The sequence below is a fragment of the Primulina eburnea genome, chromosome 11 (genome assembly GCF_022965805.1).
Source record: "Primulina eburnea isolate SZY01 chromosome 11, ASM2296580v1, whole genome shotgun sequence".
Taxonomy (NCBI): domain Eukaryota; kingdom Viridiplantae; phylum Streptophyta; class Magnoliopsida; order Lamiales; family Gesneriaceae; genus Primulina; species Primulina eburnea.
In genome coordinates, this window is record NC_133111.1 from 24,817,084 (window position 1) to 24,835,914 (window position 18,831).

The following is an 18,831-nucleotide window of genomic DNA, read 5'->3' on the forward strand; positions in this document are numbered from 1 at the left end:
AATTTACCCCCTCCAAAAACCATTAAAGAAATTCGCTCATTTTTGGGACATGCTGGATTTTATAGGAGGTTTATAAAAGACTTTAGTTTAATCTCTAAACCTATTTGTAACCTCTTAACAAAAGACACTGCATTTGAGTTGACTCAAGAATGTCAAAATGCTTTTGATAAAATCATTCGACATTTAACATCAGCTCCTATCATGCAACCTACTGATTGGTCTTTACCATTTGAAATCATGTGCGATGCGAGTGATTATGCAGTCGGTGCAGTATTGGGTCAAAGAAGAAACGGTAAGACTTATGTGATATATTATGCAAGTAGAACTTTAAACAATGCTCAAATGAATTACTCCACAACTGAAAAAAAAACTACTTGCTGCAATATTTGTATTAGATAAATTTCGTTCTTATTTGATTGGATCAACGACTATTGTGTTTACTGATCATTCTGCTATTAGATATTTGTTGACCAAACAGGATGCAAAGCCACGACTGATACGATGGATTTTGTTGCTCCAAGAATTTGACATTGTGATCAAAGATAAAAAAAGGAACCGAGAATGTCGTAGCCGATCATTTATCGAGACTAGTAACAGGATCATCTTGTGAAATAACACCAATTAACGATAATTTTCCTGATGAACATCTATTTTCAGTTACTACTACACCTTGGTTTGCTAACATAGTAAATTTTCTTGTGACAGGAAAAATGCCACCGCAATGGAGTTCTCAAGATAAAAGAAAATTTTGAATGAGGTAAAAAACTTTTATTGGGATGATCCGTATCTGTTCAAGTATTGTCCAGATCAAATTTTTCGACGTTGCATACCCGACAATGAGGTAAGTAGTGTCATTAAATTTTGTCATTCAGAAGCATGCGGAGGACATTTTTCTTCAAAGAAAACGGCTGCAAAAATCTTGCAGTGTGGATTTTATTGGCCCACTTTGTTTAAAGACACCCACGAAATCTGCAAGATCTGTGAAAATTGTCAAAAATTGGGTGAGATTTCAAAAAGAAACATGATGCCTTTGAATCATATCAATGAAATTGAAATCTTTGACTGTTGGGGAATTGATTTTATGGGACTTTTTTCACCATCGTTTGGATACTTGTATATTTTAGTTGCGGTTAATTATGTTTCCAAATGGATAGAGGCAATTCCATGTCGAACAAATGATCATAAAATCGTCATAAAATTTTTGAAAGAAAATATGTTTAGTAGATTTGGAATTCCTCGAGCCATGATAAGTGATGGGGGAACTCACTTTGTTAATAAACCATTTGCTTCATTAATGAAAAAATATGGTATTACTCATAAATTAACTACCCCTTATCATCCTCAAACAAATGGACAGGTTGAATTAGCTAATAGGGAGATAAAGCAAATTTTGGAAAAAACTGTTAACTCAAATAGAAAAGATTGGTCTCTGCGACTTCATGATGCACTTTGGGCATATCGACAGCTTTTAAAACATCATTGAATATGTCTCCCTATAGGTTAGTTTATGGAAAACATTGTCCTTTGCCTGTGGAATTGGAACATAAAACTTATTGGGCGATCAAAACTTTAAATTCAAGCATGGATGATGCCAACAAATTGCGTAAATTGCAACTTAATGATTTTGATGAACTCAGAAATGACGCGTATGAGAATTCAAAGATTTATAAAGCAAAAATCAAATCATTTCATGATAAAACAATTCTTAGAAAATCTTTTGAGATTGGTAAAAAAAGTTTTGCTTTTAAAGTTACGATCAAGATGTACAGGCCCATATGTTGTAAAGCATGTGTATCCTTATGGAGCTGTGGATATTGAAAATCCTAGAAATGGTTATGTTTTTAAAGTGAATGGACAAAGGCTTAAAACATTTTTTAAAAATGAAATCTTTCAAAAAGAGTTTATTTCTCTTTCTGATCCTTAAATTTTTATGTTGCATTTAATTTTGTTTGTTTTTATTTCAGGTTTCCTTTATCTTTTTATTTTCCCGGTTAAATGGCGGATAACGGTACTCCGTGACTCTCATAGTCGGTTAAATCAGTTTCCCACAATTGCTGATAAAAAAATATAAAAAATCATATCTTTTCTTTTCAAAATGGATGAAAATCTCTCAAAAATTTGTAAATATTTTCCTTCTATTTCTGAAAATGTTCTAAGAAAAATTTATGCAGGTAGGTGTGAAGATTGAGATTGTTAATGCAAAAAGAAATTCCAGAGGATATTCGTCTTGTAATAGAAGCTAAGGTCCGATTAGGATGAGAAGTTCCACAATCATTGCTCATTCGGTATTTGCCTGGATTAGGAAAAAGCACTTATGCGAAAAAACGAAGGGCCAAAATTTTAGGGGTTTGTCATAAGTGTGCAAGATGGACTTGTGACAAACGATGCAGATCTTTGGGATGTGTTTCCAATAACAGAGAAGATAAAATTGGTTTCATTAAGAATGGGCTGAGTAAGGAGTCTTTAGATAACATCTTATTGACTCTTGAGACGCATTCTAGTGGACATGTTCATATTGAACTTCTCCGTTTATGGAAACAATTCCAAGATGAGCGTCATAGTCTTGGGAATCCGACTAAAAAAGACCCTGTTTGCCAATTTATAAGAAAATTGGATGGGAAGCATATCCTCGACTCATAGAAGACGTTGAAGCCGTTTCTGGACGTAAAACCACAGGAAAATTAAAAAAATAGTAAAAACATGGCTGGATCATCTACACAAACATTGAAAAATATTAGTGTATTTTGTAGGTCGAGTACTGGAAAAAATGAAGTGTTTGTAGAAGCAGCGAATAATCTTGGAAAGATATTGGCTGAGAGAAAAATTCACTTGGTATATGGGGGAAATAATATTGGGTTAATGGGATCTGTTTCAACATCTGCTCATCTTGGAGGTAGTCAGGTTTTGGGTATTATTCCTACAGCTTTAGTTGAAGGAAATATTATAGGTGGTACGATTGGGGACGAATTAAAAGTATCTTCTATGTATGAAAGAATCACTCAAATGATTGAAAATTCTGATGCTTTTATCGCACTACCAGGTGGTTTTGGTACATTAGAAGAAATTTTTCACACTGTTTCCTGGGCACAACTTAATATCCATTATAAACATGTGGGCTTGTTGAATATCAATAATTATTATGATAGTTTGTTGACATTTCTTGATAAAGCTGGGAACAGAATTTCATTTCAAAAAATTCACGACGGATGCTCATCTGTGCTTCGACTGCCGACCAATTAATTGATGATTTGGAAGCTTTTGTTCATAAGCCTGATCCGATGATAACAAAGATCAATTTGTTCCAATCAAGCAGTAAGAAAAGGAAGTTGAATCATTGATTCAAAAGTCATGGATTGGTTTGCGTTTGTTTCAGTTTGTTATCTTCAATAAAATTTCAGGTGATATCTCTTTCATTATGTACTCTTTATTAATATTTATTTTGACATTAGGGACAATGTCATATTCTGATTGAGGGGAGAACAAACTTATAAAAAAAAATTTAAAAATAAAAAATATATATTATTTTAAAATAAAATCATGTTTATTGTTTATATCTTAGTATTTTTTGCAAAAATATCATACATTACATATTTGAAATGTTTAAATTAGAAAACAAATAAATCTATCTAAGGATGTTTAATCTTTATTTGAAAAAAAAGTCAATTTTTATATTCTGATCACTATAAAAATATGAATTATGAAATCTTTTTGAGTGATTAACCATTGTGATAAGATCAGTTATTAAAGTATATGGCCCAAGATATACCTTATAAAAGTGCCTAAAATTTTAAACTCACACATATTTTGTGAGTGAGTGGAGAGGACAGAGAAAACAGCTTTTGAGCCTTTATTGATCATGAGAGAGACTATCTATTATTTAGATCTTGAGTTCTTATTTTGAAAAAAAAAATGATATTTCCTGAAAAAAAAAGAAGAGAAAAATACAAAAAGAAAGATATTGAAGATCTATGCTGTAACGAACCGTATTCTACACTACTTAAAATTTACGGAAAAATTTAAAATTTTCTTAAATGAAAACATTCATACGGTCGTCACTCAACATTCATAAAAATAAATCTCACAATCATCCGTCACCAATAAAATTTTGCTAAAATAAACTGTCTCAAAACGCCTCACGTTCAAATCAAAACATCAGAGTATTTTAAAAATTTGTATAAACATAAACTTGCGGTCCTCGGGTTTAGCCTGCCACTCAGCCCAAGCCTGCCCCTTGGTCAACACCTCCTGTCTCCTCCACAAAGTCCCCTGCATCGATCAAGTCTAGTGAGTCTAAAGACTCAACACGTATAAACTGGAATAACGAGTACTACAATAATAAGGTCGCATGCAACTTTAAAATAGGACATACATAATTTGAAACTTGAACTTGCGCATTAAAACTTGAACATACGTACATACATACTTCGACGTGGCATAACTTAAACTTTCATAAACATACTGCATACGTAAACATACATAACTTCATCATTTTGCGTAGAGGATGTTTCAAAGCAAGTGACCCATACATAATAAACGCCTGATCAGACATACCACAGTACTGGGCTGACAGGGACGTATCCACTGTCGCATACATGAGATCCCCGTTCATAATTTAACGGGCTGGTTGGTCCCCGTTCATAATTTAACGCTTTCCAACCACGATCTAACCCGTTCATAATTTAACGGGACGGAGAGGTCCTCGGCCACGTTCACCGACTTCCAAACCCATTCATAATTTGGTCACAAGTCAAATAGCATACCTCAAAAACTTAAACATATTTTCTCTGCACGTCATACATACTTACTTTGCGTTGAGGGATTCGTTGGACTTCGACTGGGGCCGTTGCTGCAACTTACTAACGTGAATTTCATACTTAACTTGCATTGCTTAGACATAGAAAACACATGCTTACTCTCAAGCTCAATCATACCTTAGTACCTTCTACGATTTGCCACGACACGCCCTTAATAATCCTTGCACTAACCCATAACATCAAACTTAAAATGAACTTACAAATATTTCCCAAAAACAAGGGTACACGGACCCCGCGCTTGGGTCCGGGAGAGGGTCTGTGTACATACTGCCTAGAGTGTGTCGGGAAACGGAAGGGGCACGGACCCCGTGCTCGGGTCCGGATGGGGGTCCGTGTAGGCTCTGGAAGAAGACATTGAAAGGAAAGCAAAGGCACGGACCCCGTGTCAGGGTCCGGGTAAGGGTCCGTGTAGATACTGGAAAAAGACACTAAGTGAAACCCAAAGGCACGGACCCCGTGCCCTCATCCGTGTAAGGGTCCGTGCTGTCTCGCAAAATTGACACTGAAGGAATAACAAAGGCACGGACCCCGTGTCAGGGTCCGTGTACGGGTCCGTGTACCCACTGTGATCGCGAACTTACGAAAATTCTGAACACCCAATGCTTATTCTTCTAGACTCGATTATACGGGCCAAGCACCGACCCCTCAAGACTCATCCTAGCATACAATAACATAAACCCAAACTGTACAAACGTTTCGACACAACAATGTTCGCTCTACGACACCCACGACCCAAAATACGGCAATTGACATCAAACTGTTTCCTACGACTTCTCATTAGTTCGAGTACCTATCGACATGAAACGTAACCTCAAAACACTCTTAACATCATTACTAACATACCCGTACGCAGTAACAATCGCCCGTTGATTTCCAACGAAGCCTGCAACTTAAAACTACAAGAAACGTATCAATAACAAAACTTTCTGAAAATTTCAGTTTGCGCAGTCGCACGGAAAATATCATAACTCACTCATTTTTCGTCCAAAAATTTCTAATCATATATCAAATCGAAGGTATCGAAGAGTTCTACGTTTTTGCCGTTGAAAGTTTTCCCAAAATATGAACGGAAAAATCGCAGTTTTGACATGAACAGTAAAAAACGAGTTTTAGATCTAAAAATTTTCCTTCGCAATTGATCCGATTCGTGATCCGCTCAAACTACTATCATGATACATAACTTTTACGCATAAAAATCAACGCAACGCATAATATGACTTGATCGACACAGCAAGAACAGAATATACGTGCCTTTTTGATGATAACGTTACCGAAAGACGACACCGACGCGGGAAAGAAGTGAGGTTGATCCGGGACGACTTGCGGCTCGACTTTCTTGCAATAAAACCCACCGAAAATGACTGGAAGAATCGATGGAAGGGGGCGGCTGCTTACTCTCAAGAACCCTAACTCCTCTCTCAAAAATAATAATAAAACTAGAATGCTAGAGTGTGTGTGTGTTTAGGCGTGTATTACTGTGTGTAAAAGTGTGTTTGTGTGTGTGTGAGGCGTGTGTTTCAATTAATTAAAAGACTAACTTTTGCTTAATTAATAAAAAATAATATTCTACTAATCAAAACATTAACTCACACTTAACTTTTAAATAAAACTCTTTAACTAAAATATAACACACCAAATTAGATTTTGAAAGTTTACAAGTCTTAAAATTACTAATTAAATATTTAGGCACTAAAATGCTAAAACTCATTAAATTAATTAAAATGCCCCCAAACTTAACTTAAAATAAAATACCATATCTAAAATTGCCAAAAATCGTCACCGGGTCTTTTCCTCAATCCCGCCTCGAATGATCGCCTGAAACATGAAACTCGAAAGACATTTTAACGTGCATCTCATAACATAGTTTAATTTAAAATAATGCATTTAAATAAATTATGCATGACTAAACTCTTTTAAAATTAATTTAAATGATTTAATAATTAAATGAATGCATGGGTTATACGTGTATTAAATTTGGGCACTACAGTTCCTCCCCCACTTATAAAAATTTCGTCCTCGAAATTAAGTCTTACCGAACAACTCCGGGTAGCGAAGTCTCATGTCGGCCTCTGACTCCCAAGTGGCTTCTTCCACTGATTGGTTCAGCCATCGAACTTTGACTAGCTTAGTCGTCTTGTTCCGAAGTCTGCGCTCCTGTCTGTCTAGGATTTGGACTGGTTTCTCCTCGTAAGACAGGTCTGGAGTCAACTGCAGCGGCTCAAAACTCAGAACATGAGAAGGATTAGCCAAATATTTTCTCAGCATCGAGACATGGAACACATTGTGCACCCCGGCCAGATTCGGCGGAAGGGCTACACGATAAGCTAGTGTCCCAACTCTGTCAAGAATCTCGAACGGTCCAATAAACCTTGGACTCAACTTGCCTCTTTTCCCAAATCTCATCACACCCTTCATGGGTGCTATCTTGACGAAAACGTGATCACCCACTGAAAATTCGAGATCTCTCCTCCTCTTATCAGCATAACTCTTCTGACGGCTTTGGGCAGTCTTCATTCTCTCACGAATCTTGACCACCACGTCTGCAGTCTGCTGAACTATTTCTGGGCCAAGTTCTGTCCTCTCACCAACTTCATCCCAATGAACTGGTGATCTGCACTTCCTCCCGTACAACGCCTCATAGGGAGCCATACCAATAGATGCTTGGAAGCTGTTGTTGTATGTGAACTCCACTAGAGGTAGTCTCGACTCCCAAGCTCCTTGAAAATCAATCATGCACGCCCTTAGCAAATCCTCTAAAATCTGAATCACTCGCTCAGACTGGCCATCTGTCTGCGGGTGAAAAGCTGTACTAAAAAGCAACTTCGTCCCCATAGCTGCATGCAAGCTCTTCCAGAAGGACGATGTAAACCTCGGGTCCCTGTCGGACACAATAGAGACTGGGAAACCATGCAAACGAACTATCTCTCTGAGATAAAGCTCCGCATACTGCGTCATAGAGAAAGTCGTCTTCACTGGTAGGAAATGCGCTGATTTAGTGAGTCGGTCCACTATAACCCAAATGGAATTCGATCCTCTGACTGATCTCGGCAACCCAACAACAAAATCCATAGTAATGTTCTCCCACTTCCACTCGGGGATGGGGAGTGACTTTACCAACCCTGCTGGTCTCTGATGTTCAGCTTTTACTTGCTGACAAGTGAGACATTCTGATACGAACCTACGGATGTCTCGCTTCATCCCTGGCCACCAATACAATAACTGTAGGTCTTTGTACATCTTGGTGCCTCCTGGGTGAATGGAATACGGAGATGCGTGTGCCTCTGTCAAAATATCATGTCTGATCGAACCAACACTAGGCACCCACATTCTACCTCTGTATCTCACAATGCCGTCTGAGACTGTGTACAGCACACTGCCCTTGGCTTCGTCTTTCAGTCTCCATTTCTGTAACTGCTCATCCGAAGACTGACATGCTCGGATTCGGTCTAGTAAATCAGATTTGACTGTCAGATTAGACAGCCTAGGAGCCTTGCCATCACGATAAATCTCTAGACCAAACTTCTGAATCTCCGACTGTAGTGGTCTCTGAGCTGTCAACTGAGCTACCACTGCCACTTTTCTGCTCAAGGCGTCTGCCACGACGTTAGCTTTTCCCGGATGGTAGCTAATCTCGCAGTCGTAATCTTTCACAAGTTCTAACCACCGTCTCTGTCTCATATTCAACTCTTTCTGCGTGAAGAAATATTTGAGACTCTTGTGGTCGGTGAAAATCTGACATTTCTCGCCGTATAGATAGTGTCTCCAAATTTTCAGTGCGAAGACAACGGCGGCTAACTCAAGATCGTGCGTCGGGTAGTTCTTCTCGTGCACCTTTAACTGTCTGGAAGCATAAGCTATGACCCGACCTTGTTGCATCAACACTGCGCCTAATCCGAGCTTAGATGCATCGGTATAAAGCACAAACTCGCCTTGCCCTGTCGGCATGGCTAGCACTGGCGCTGCAATAAGAGCTTGCTTCAAGGTGTCGAAGCTCTTCTGGCACTCCTCGCTCCACACAAACTTTGCATTTTTCTTGGTTAGTGAGGTGAGCGGCACTGCTATGGACGAAAATCCCTTGATAAACTTACGGTAGTAGCCTGCTAAACCCAAAAAGCTGCGGATTTCTGATGCGTTCTTTGGCTCAACCCATTCCTTAACGGCTGCTACTTTCGATGGGTCCACCTCAATACCACTGCTGGATACTATATGCCCCAAAAATGCAACTTTCTGCAGCCAAAATTCACACTTACTGAATTTCGCAAATAACTTGCGACTCTGCAAGGTCTGCAAAACTGTCCTCAAATGCTGGTTGTGCTCCTCATGGCTCTTCGAGTAAATAAGAATGTCGTCAATGAATACTATGACGAATTGATCGAGGAACGGCTGAAATACTCGGTTCATGAGGTCCATGAAAATCGCTGGAGCATTTGTCAATCCAAATGGCATCACCAAGAACTCGTAATGCCCATATCTGGTCCTGAAAGCTGTCTTGTGGACATCTGCATCCTTCACTTTCAGCTGATGGTACCCTGATCGAAGATCTATCTTAGAGAACACGGTGGCTCCCTGCAATTGATCGAACAAGTCTTCGATTCTAGGTAAAGGGTATTTGTTCTTGATTGTTACCTTGTTCAGCTCACGGTAATCGATGCACAGTCTCATGCTCCCATCCTTCTTCTTTACAAAGAGCACTGGTGCGCCCCACGGTGAGAAACTAGGGCGAATAAATCCTTTGTCGAGGAGCTCCTGAATCTGCTGTTTGAGCTCTAACATCTCAGCTGGAGCTAATCTGTATGGCGCCTTGGAGATTGGCGCTGTGCCTGGCACGAGATCGATTGCAAACTCCACCTCTCTCTCTGGTGGAAGACCGGTGACGTCATCAGGAAAGACGTCTGGAAATTCTTTGACTACTGGCACCTCTGATAAGGATGGAGTGGACACGTCAGGTGCTGAAATAATACTAGCCAAAAAGGCCTGGCATCCCTTGGAGATCAAACTCCTCGCCTGCATGCATGAAATCATGCGAGGAAAGCTTCTCCATCTGGCTGGCTCAAAAAGAAATTGCTCCATGCCCGGCGGTCTAACTAAAACTGACCTCTTCTGAAAATCTATCAGAACTCTATTCTTAGTCAGCCAGTCCATGCCCAAGATAATGTCGAATTTTGGCATCGGCAATATGATTAAATCTGCATACACTAGGTGGCCATGCAGTTCTAGGTCGATATCTCTGACCACACTGGTAGCTAACAGCTCTTCCCCTGATGGGACTACTACCGAAAAATTCACGTCTAGGCCGATGGACTTGAGGTCTAAATGATTGGCAAACGTCTCTGATATGAAGGAGTGGGTGGCTCCTGAGTCTATCAACGCGGTTGTGGATAGTCTCTTAATGAAAATGTTTCCTACGCGTTAGCACAACACAAACTAACTTATATCTCAAAATTTATACCATAAACCTTAAGCACAATAGAACTCAATAACCTTAGGTACCCAAAGTATTAATAGCACGCTAATAATCCCAAGAAGAAAAATTCCACATGCAAGACAATATAATACTGAGCTTAGGTAGAAAAGTTTACCAGTCAGTAGGGTGGTGTCTGGGTCCGCCTCCTGTGCATGCATGGCAAATACTCTGCCCTGGGTTGGTTGCTTCCACTGTGGGCACTCTTTCAGCACGTGATCTGTAGCCCCACATTTAAAACATTTCCCGGATCCCCATAGGCACTGTCCGGGATGCTGATGGTTGCACTTCTGGCACACTGGGTAAACAACGGGCCTCTGCGGCGCCCCTTGCTGCTGAACGGGACCCTTGCCCTTCGGCGGTCCCTGAAAAAGTTTCTTTCCTGGCGGCCCCTGATACGGTTTCTTAAAGTGGGGTCGCTGATTCTGCTGCTGATGGTGTGGCTGCGGTGGAGCCTGATAGGGCCTCTTGCCCTGCCTGTCCGCCTCAATATCCCGCTGGTCTTGTTCTGCAGCCAGAGCTCTAGAGACTGCAACTGCATAAGAAGTAGGGCCAGCTACCCTCACGTCACGGCGCAAGATCGGCCGCAAACCATTTAAGAAGTGCCTCAACTTTGCCTGGGCATCATTTGCAATGAGGGGCACGAAGTGACATCCCCTCTCAAACTTCCTAACAAAATCTGCCACGCTACTGTCTCCTTGCCGCAGCGTCATGAACTCGTTGGTGAGTCGGGTTCGTACTTCCTCAGTGAAGTACTTGGAGTAGAAAACCTCTTTAAAACCATTCCAAGGCAGCACTTGCAAGTTGACTGCCACAGATGCACTTTCCCACCACAACCTAGCGTCTCCAGTTAATAAGAATATAGCACATCTGACCCTGTCAGCGTCCGGCAGCTCCATGAAGTCAAATATCACCTCGATGGACTTGATCCATCCCTCCGCCACCATCGGGTCAGTAGTACCCGAGAACTCCTTCGGGCTCATCCTCCGGAACCTCTCATATACTGCCTCCGGTCTAGGCCTCTCCTCGCGGCCTGCAACAGTCTGGTTCCTAGCAAATTGTGCGAAGAATTGCGTCATGCCAGCAAGCATCTGAGCCTGCATATCTGGTGGTGGAGGTGGAGGAGGATTGGCCCTCTCCTCATCTCGATGTTCCCTGTCCTCTACTCGGTGCTCTCTGTTCTCCTCCCTTGTTTCACGGTCGATCACACGTCTAGGAGGCATACTGTTCCAACAAATTACCCAACACGTAAACCCAACATGCATGAACATATATCAATATTTTATGATGCACGTAAATTGAACTTAAAACATAGACATGCTGAAATCATGACTTAATGCGTAATACATAGCATAGCTCAAAACTTTAAAACTTACAGACTTGAGGTGTGACTTCGTGAGCTTCTTGCGACTGGCAGTAGGCATAACCCTTTACAAGAACACCGCTCTGATACCAACTGTAACGAACCGTATTCTACACTACTTAAAATTTGCGGAAAAATTTAAAATTTTCTTAAATGAAAACATTCATACGGTCGTCACTCAACATTCATAAAAATAAATCTCACAATCATCCGTCACCAATAAAATTTTGCTAAAATAAACTGTCTCAAAACGCCTCACGTTCAAATCAAAACATCAGAGTATTTTAAAAATTTGTATAAACATAAACTTGCGGTCCTCGGGTTTAGCCTGCCACTCAGCCCAAGCCTGCCCCTTGGTCAACACCTCATGTCTCCTCCACAAAGTCCCCTGCATCGATCAAGTCTAGTGAGTCTAAAGACTCAACACGTATAAACTGGAATAACGAGTACTACATATAAGGTCGCATGCAACTTTAAAATAGGACATACATAATTTGAAACTTGAACTTGCGCATTAAAACTTGAACATACGTACATACATACTTCGACGTGGCATAACTTAAACTTTCATAAACATACTGCATACGTAAACATACATAACTTCATCATTTTGCGTAGAGGATGTTTCAAAGCAAGTGACCCATACATAATAAACGCCTGATCAGACATACCACAGTACTGGGCTGACAGGGACGTATCCACTGTCGCATACATGAGATCCCCGTTCATAATTTAACGGGCTGGTTGGTCCCCGTTCATAATTTAACGCTTTCCAACCACGATCTAACCCATTCATAATTTAACGGGGCGGAGAGGTCCTCGGCCACGTTCACCGACTTCCAAACCCATTCATAATTTGGTCACAAGTCAAATAGCATACCTCAAAAACTTAAACATATTTTATCTGCACGTCATACATACTTACTTGGCGTTGAGGGATTCGTTGGACTTCGACTGGGGCCGTTGCTGCAACTTACTAACGTGAATTTCATACTTAACTTGCATTGCTTAGACATAGAAAACACATGCTTACTCTCAAGCTCAATCATACCTTAGGACCTTCTACGATTTGCCACGACACGCCCTTAATAATCCTTGCACTAACCCATAACATCAAACTTAAAATGAACTTACAAATATTTCCCAAAAACAAGGGTACACGGACCCCGTGCTTGGGTCCGGGAGAGGGTCCGTGTACATACTGCCTAGAGTGTGTCGGGAAACGGAAGGGGCACGGACCCCGTGCTCGGGTCCGGATGGGGGTCCGTGTAGGCTCTGGAAGAAGACATTGAAAGGAAAGCAAAGGCACGGACCCCGTGTCAGGGTCCGGGTAAGGGTCCGTGTAGATACTGGAAAAAGACACTAAGTGAAACCCAAAGGCACGGACCCCGTGCCCTCATCCGTGTAAGGGTCCGTGCTGTCTCGCAAAATTGACACTGAAGGAATAACAAAGGCACGGACCCCGTGTCAGGGTCCGTGTACGGGTCCGTGTACCCACTGTGATCGCGAACTTACGAAAATTCTGAACACCCAATGCTTATTCTTCTAGACTCGATTATACGGGCCAAGCACCGACCCCTCAAGACTCATCCTAGCATACAATAACATAAACCCAAACTGTACAAACGTTTCGACACAACAATGTTCGCTCTACGACACCCACGACCCAAAATACGGCAATTGACATCAAACTGTTTCCTACGACTTCTCATTAGTTCGAGTACCTATCGACATGAAACGTAACCTCAAAACACTCTTAACATCATTACTAACATACCTGTACGCAGTAACAATCGCTCGTCGATTTCCAACGAAGCCTGCAACTTAAAACTTCAAGAAACGTATCAATAACAAAACTTTCTGAAAATTTCAGTTTGCGCAGTCGCACGGAAAATATCATAACTCACTCATTTTTCGTCCAAAAATTTCTAATCATATATCAAATCGAAGGTATCGAAGAGTTCTACGTTTTTGCCGTTGAAAGTTTTCCCAAAATATGAACGGAAAAATCGCCGTTTTGACATGAACAGTAAAAAACGAGTTTTAGATCTAAAAATTTTCCTTCGCAATTGATCCGATTCGTGATCCGCTCAAACTACTATCATGATACATAACTTTTACGCATAAAAATCAACGCAACGCATAATATGACTTGATCGACACAGCAAGAACAGAATATACGTGCCTTTTTGATGATAACGTTACCGAAAGACGACACCGACGCGGGAAAGAAGTGAGGTTGATCCGGGACGACTTGCGGCTCGACTTTCTTGCAATAAAACCCACCGAAAATGACTGGAAGAATCGATGGAAGGGGGCGGCTGCTTACTCTCAAGAACCCTAACTCCTCTCTCAAAAATAATAATAAAACTAGAATGCTAGAGAGTGTGTGTGTTTAGGCGTGTATTACTGTGTGTAAAAGTGTGTTTGTGTGTGTGTGAGGCGTGTGTTTCAATTAATTAAAAGACTAACTTTTGCTTAATTAAAAAAAAATAATATTCTACTAATCAAAACATTAACTCACACTTAACTTTTAAATAAAACTCTTTAAGTAAAATATAACACACCAAATTAGATTTTGAAAGTTTACAAGTCTTAAAATTACTAATTAAATATTTAGGCACAAAAATGCTAAAACTCATTAAATTAATTAAAATGCCCCCAAACTTAACTTAAAATAAAATACCATATCTAAAATTGTCAAAAATCGTCACCGGGTCTTTTCCTCAATCCCGCCTCGAATGATCGCCTGAAACATAAAACTCGAAAGACATTTTAACGTGCATCTCATAACATAGTTTAATTTAAAATAATGCATTTAAATAAATTATGCATGACTAAACTCTTTTAAAATTAATTTAAATGATTTAATAATTAAATGAATGCATGGGTTATACGTGTATTAAATTTGGGCACTACATATGCAATTTTTAAGTTATATGCTACGACCCATATATCTCTCATAAAAAAAAGAGAGAAATTTATTGTACAAATTAAATAAATATGTGGTCAAGAAGCATAAACTTAGTCTGATTCCATGATGTTATGAAAAAAAAAATATATATATATATATATATATATATATATATATATATATAAATATATATATATATACCAGGAAAAAATATATAATAAGAACAACTAGATTTTAAATCAATGGATTTTCTATCTTTTGATTAGTTTGGCTCGTTTGTCTGTCTGCATTCTGTAAACCATTTTTCTGAGCATTTATCTGTATTTCAACTCCATGGGAGAAATCGGTTCCATAAATTGAAACATTTATTAACCTGTGAGGATATGGAGTTGAGACTCTTACTAGGAATTTCTGAAGGCCGTGTACATGTAACTACCTGAAATAAGCTTTGAATTGATCATCTCAAATTATTTCATAAATTATAATTATAATGATCTTTATATAACTTTGATAGTTTTCAAATTTAATTTAAACACTTGGATAGTTCTGATTACATTTCTATTTAAATTAATCAACATGTTTTGTATGGCTATTAACGCTTAAATTGCTAGGTACTAGCAATAAGCTGGTTGGGAGGTGTGATAAACATAAAAAATGTACATTAATTAAATGTTTTACAATATAAATTTATAGTTTTTGTTTTATTAAATGTTTAAATATTATATGTTTTATAATAAATTGTATAAAAAATAAGTTGTTGTGTAATTATAAGTTTTTACTATTTTTACAGGTTCGATAAAAGAAGAATAACATTGGCATTGCACATGGGATTAAGATGATTCTTGGACCTGTAGAAAGTTGATGTTAATAACTACAATATTGATGGCAAGCATGAGATAAAAATCTTCTCACAAGTGGGATCAAATTAAGCAACAATAAAAGTTACCAAAGACGTGGCAGTTTTACCATGCTCTAGTATTTTGACCATATCTCTCAAATTACTTGGTCAAATAGTCTGAAAAAAATACCACAACTAGACAACTCAATTATCCACATGTTTCTTTTTATGTGAAGAAGCAAATTCGGAGAAGAAGATTTTCAAAAGTGATGTGTAATATAATATAATATCTTGGAACACCAATGAAGACTTATGTGTAAAAAAATAATATTTTATTTGTGGTGGTCTCCCCAAATTTGGCTATAAATAGGGGTGCATTGTAATGTATTGAGATATCCATCATTCTATGAACAAACCTTTGAGTTCATAATATTTCTCTCTATATTTTTCCATTATTTCTTCATTTAAATATAATTAGCATGTTAATTTGATATTCAAAGTTTTATACTTTGAATAATGACTAGCTAACTTCCTAAAGTTGAGATAAAAAGGTGAAACTCTTGGCATGATAATAAGGTTATTAAAAGGTAAGAATCTATGTTTTATATTATTTAATCATTATTTATTGTTTATGTTATATTTATTTCTTTAAGCATTTTTATACCCTACTTATAAGAGGGAGTTTTGATTTATTGTTGCTATATTTTACACTAAATTCTTGTAACCATTTAAATGTTAGTTTGGTTTTACCAACCATTTAAAGTGGATGCCTTGATTTATTATATATGAATATATTATAATATTAAATTCTTGAAACCATTTAAATGTTTGTTTGGTTTTACCAACCATTTAAAGTGGGAACCTTGATTTACTACTATATATAAATATATCATAATATTAATTTCTTGGCACCATTTAAATGTTAGTTTGGTTTTACCAACCATTTAAAGTGGGAACCTTGATTTAGTGTTTACAAATATATATATAGCACAATAATATTTGACAACATTTATAAGTTTTGGTATATATTATATACTTATAAGATAATAATATATAACATAATATAAATATGATTATTTAATATATTAGAACCATTTTATTAAGTGGATTTTAATATTGTTCATTAATGTTAACTTTATTAAAATACCAAGAGTGGATCCTTTAATCTCAACTACTTAAATTAAAATTTGAACAATTTAAAAGTACCAATTAAAGATTCAAACCATTAAAAGAAATAAAAAAACAAAAACAAAAAGACATTGTAGTGGACTTGTAATTACCTTAGCTTTCATGTGGGTACGATATTCGGACTCACCGAATTATACTACTTGTGGACAACCTGCTCTTGGGAGTGCAACAATCAAAGTCGCAACAGCAGGACAAGTGTTATATCCGCCTTATTTTTTCTCCATGGGGCGCACCGACATTTTTTGTGAAGGAAAAAGATGGGAGTATGCGACTCTGCGTTGATTATCGAGAGTTGAATAGAGTCACCGTCAAGAATAAATATCCCTTACCGAGAATTGAAAATTTATTTGATCAATTGCAAGGAGTGTCGATATTCTCGAAGATACATCTTCGTTCGGATACCATTAATTAAAGGTTATGGAGTCGGATTTTGATAAGACAACGTTTATAACTCGATACGGGCATTACGAGTTTCTGGTCATGCCATTTGGGTTGACCAATGCGCCAGCGATCTTCATGGATCTCATGAATCGCGTATTTAAGCAATATCTTGATCAACTCGTTATTTTCTTCATCGATGATATTTTGATCTATTCAAAGAGTAAGGAAGAGCATAGTCGGCATTTGAGGACAGCACTGCAAATAATGCAAGATAGGAAATTATAAGATAAGTTTAGCACGTCCGAATTTTGGCTTGAGAAAGGGGCATTCTTAGGCCATGTCATTTCTAGAAATGGGGTTGAGGTTGATACGGGCAAAATCGATGCATTGAAATAATGGCCCGTACCTAAGAGTGTAACTGAGATCCGTAGTTTGGGACTAGCTGGCTACTACCAAAAAGTTCATACTTGACAAAGAAGAATGCAAATTTTATATGGGGATCCGAATGCCGAGAAAGTTTTGACAAGTTGAAGCAAGCTTTGATCTTAGTGCCAGTATTATCGATGCCATCAGGGCAAGAAGATTATGTTCTTTATACGGACTCTTCGAAACTTGTTTTGGGCGTAGTTCTGATGCAAAATGATTGAGTTATAGCTTATGCATCGAGACAGTTGAAAGTTCACGAGAAAACTCATCCCACACATGATTTTGAGCTCGCCGCAGTAGTATTCGCATTAAAGATTTGAAGACATTACCTATATGGGGAGAAGTGCAAGATTTTCACCGACCATAAAAGTTTGAAGTACTTATTCACCCAAAAGGAGTTGAATATGAGCCAACAAAGATGGTTATACTTGGTAAAAGACTACGACTGTAACATTAGCTACCATCCGGGAAAATCTAATGTAGTAGCAAATGCATTGAGTAGGAAGACAACAATCATTAATCAATTATCACTTCAGAGGCCACTGCAGTCCGAGATACAACGATTTGAGCTAGCATTGTATGCTAGGGGCGAGGCCCCTAATCTTGCCACCATGACAATGCAGTCGAATTTCATGGATAGAATCCGTGAGGGAAAGTCTTCTCACGAAACAATTGCAAAAGTGGAGGTCGAGAAATGAAGCTAAGGGACGGAAGCTGTATTCTGAGGTGGATGGTATAGTTCGATATCGAGACCGACTTTGGGTTCGTAGTGGCGATTCATTGAGTGAAGCTATTATGAAGGAAGCCCATGATACTCTGTATTCCATCCATCTTGGAAGCACGAAAATGTACAAAGATCTTCAATTATTGTATTGGTGGCCGAGCATGAAGCGAGATATCCTACGATTTATATCTAGATATTTGACATGTCAACAAGTTAAAGCAGAGCATCAGATGCCAGCATGGAAACTTAAGGCAGTTCCTATTCCCGAGTGAAAATGGGAAAATATCACCATTGACTTTATTGTGGGATTGCCAAGGATTATCAAGGGGTTCAATTCTATATGGGTGATAGTGGATCGTTTTACGAAATCAGCGCATTTTCTACCTATCAAGACGACCTTCACCATGACACAGTATGCCGATTTGTATATTCGAGAGATGGTTCGACTGCATGGGATTCCCATGTCTATCGTTACTGACAGAGATCCGAGGTTCATATCGTCTTTTTGAAAAGTCTGCATGTAGCGATGGCGACTAAATTATTATTCAGTACAATATTCCATCCTCAAACCGATGGTCAGTCTGAAAGAGTGATTCAAATTTTAAAAGACCTACTTCGAGCTTGTGTGATTGATTTTCAAGGAAGTTGGAAACCGAAGTAGACTCTAGTGGAGTTTACTTATAATAATAGCTATCAATCATCAATAAGAATGGCTCCTTACG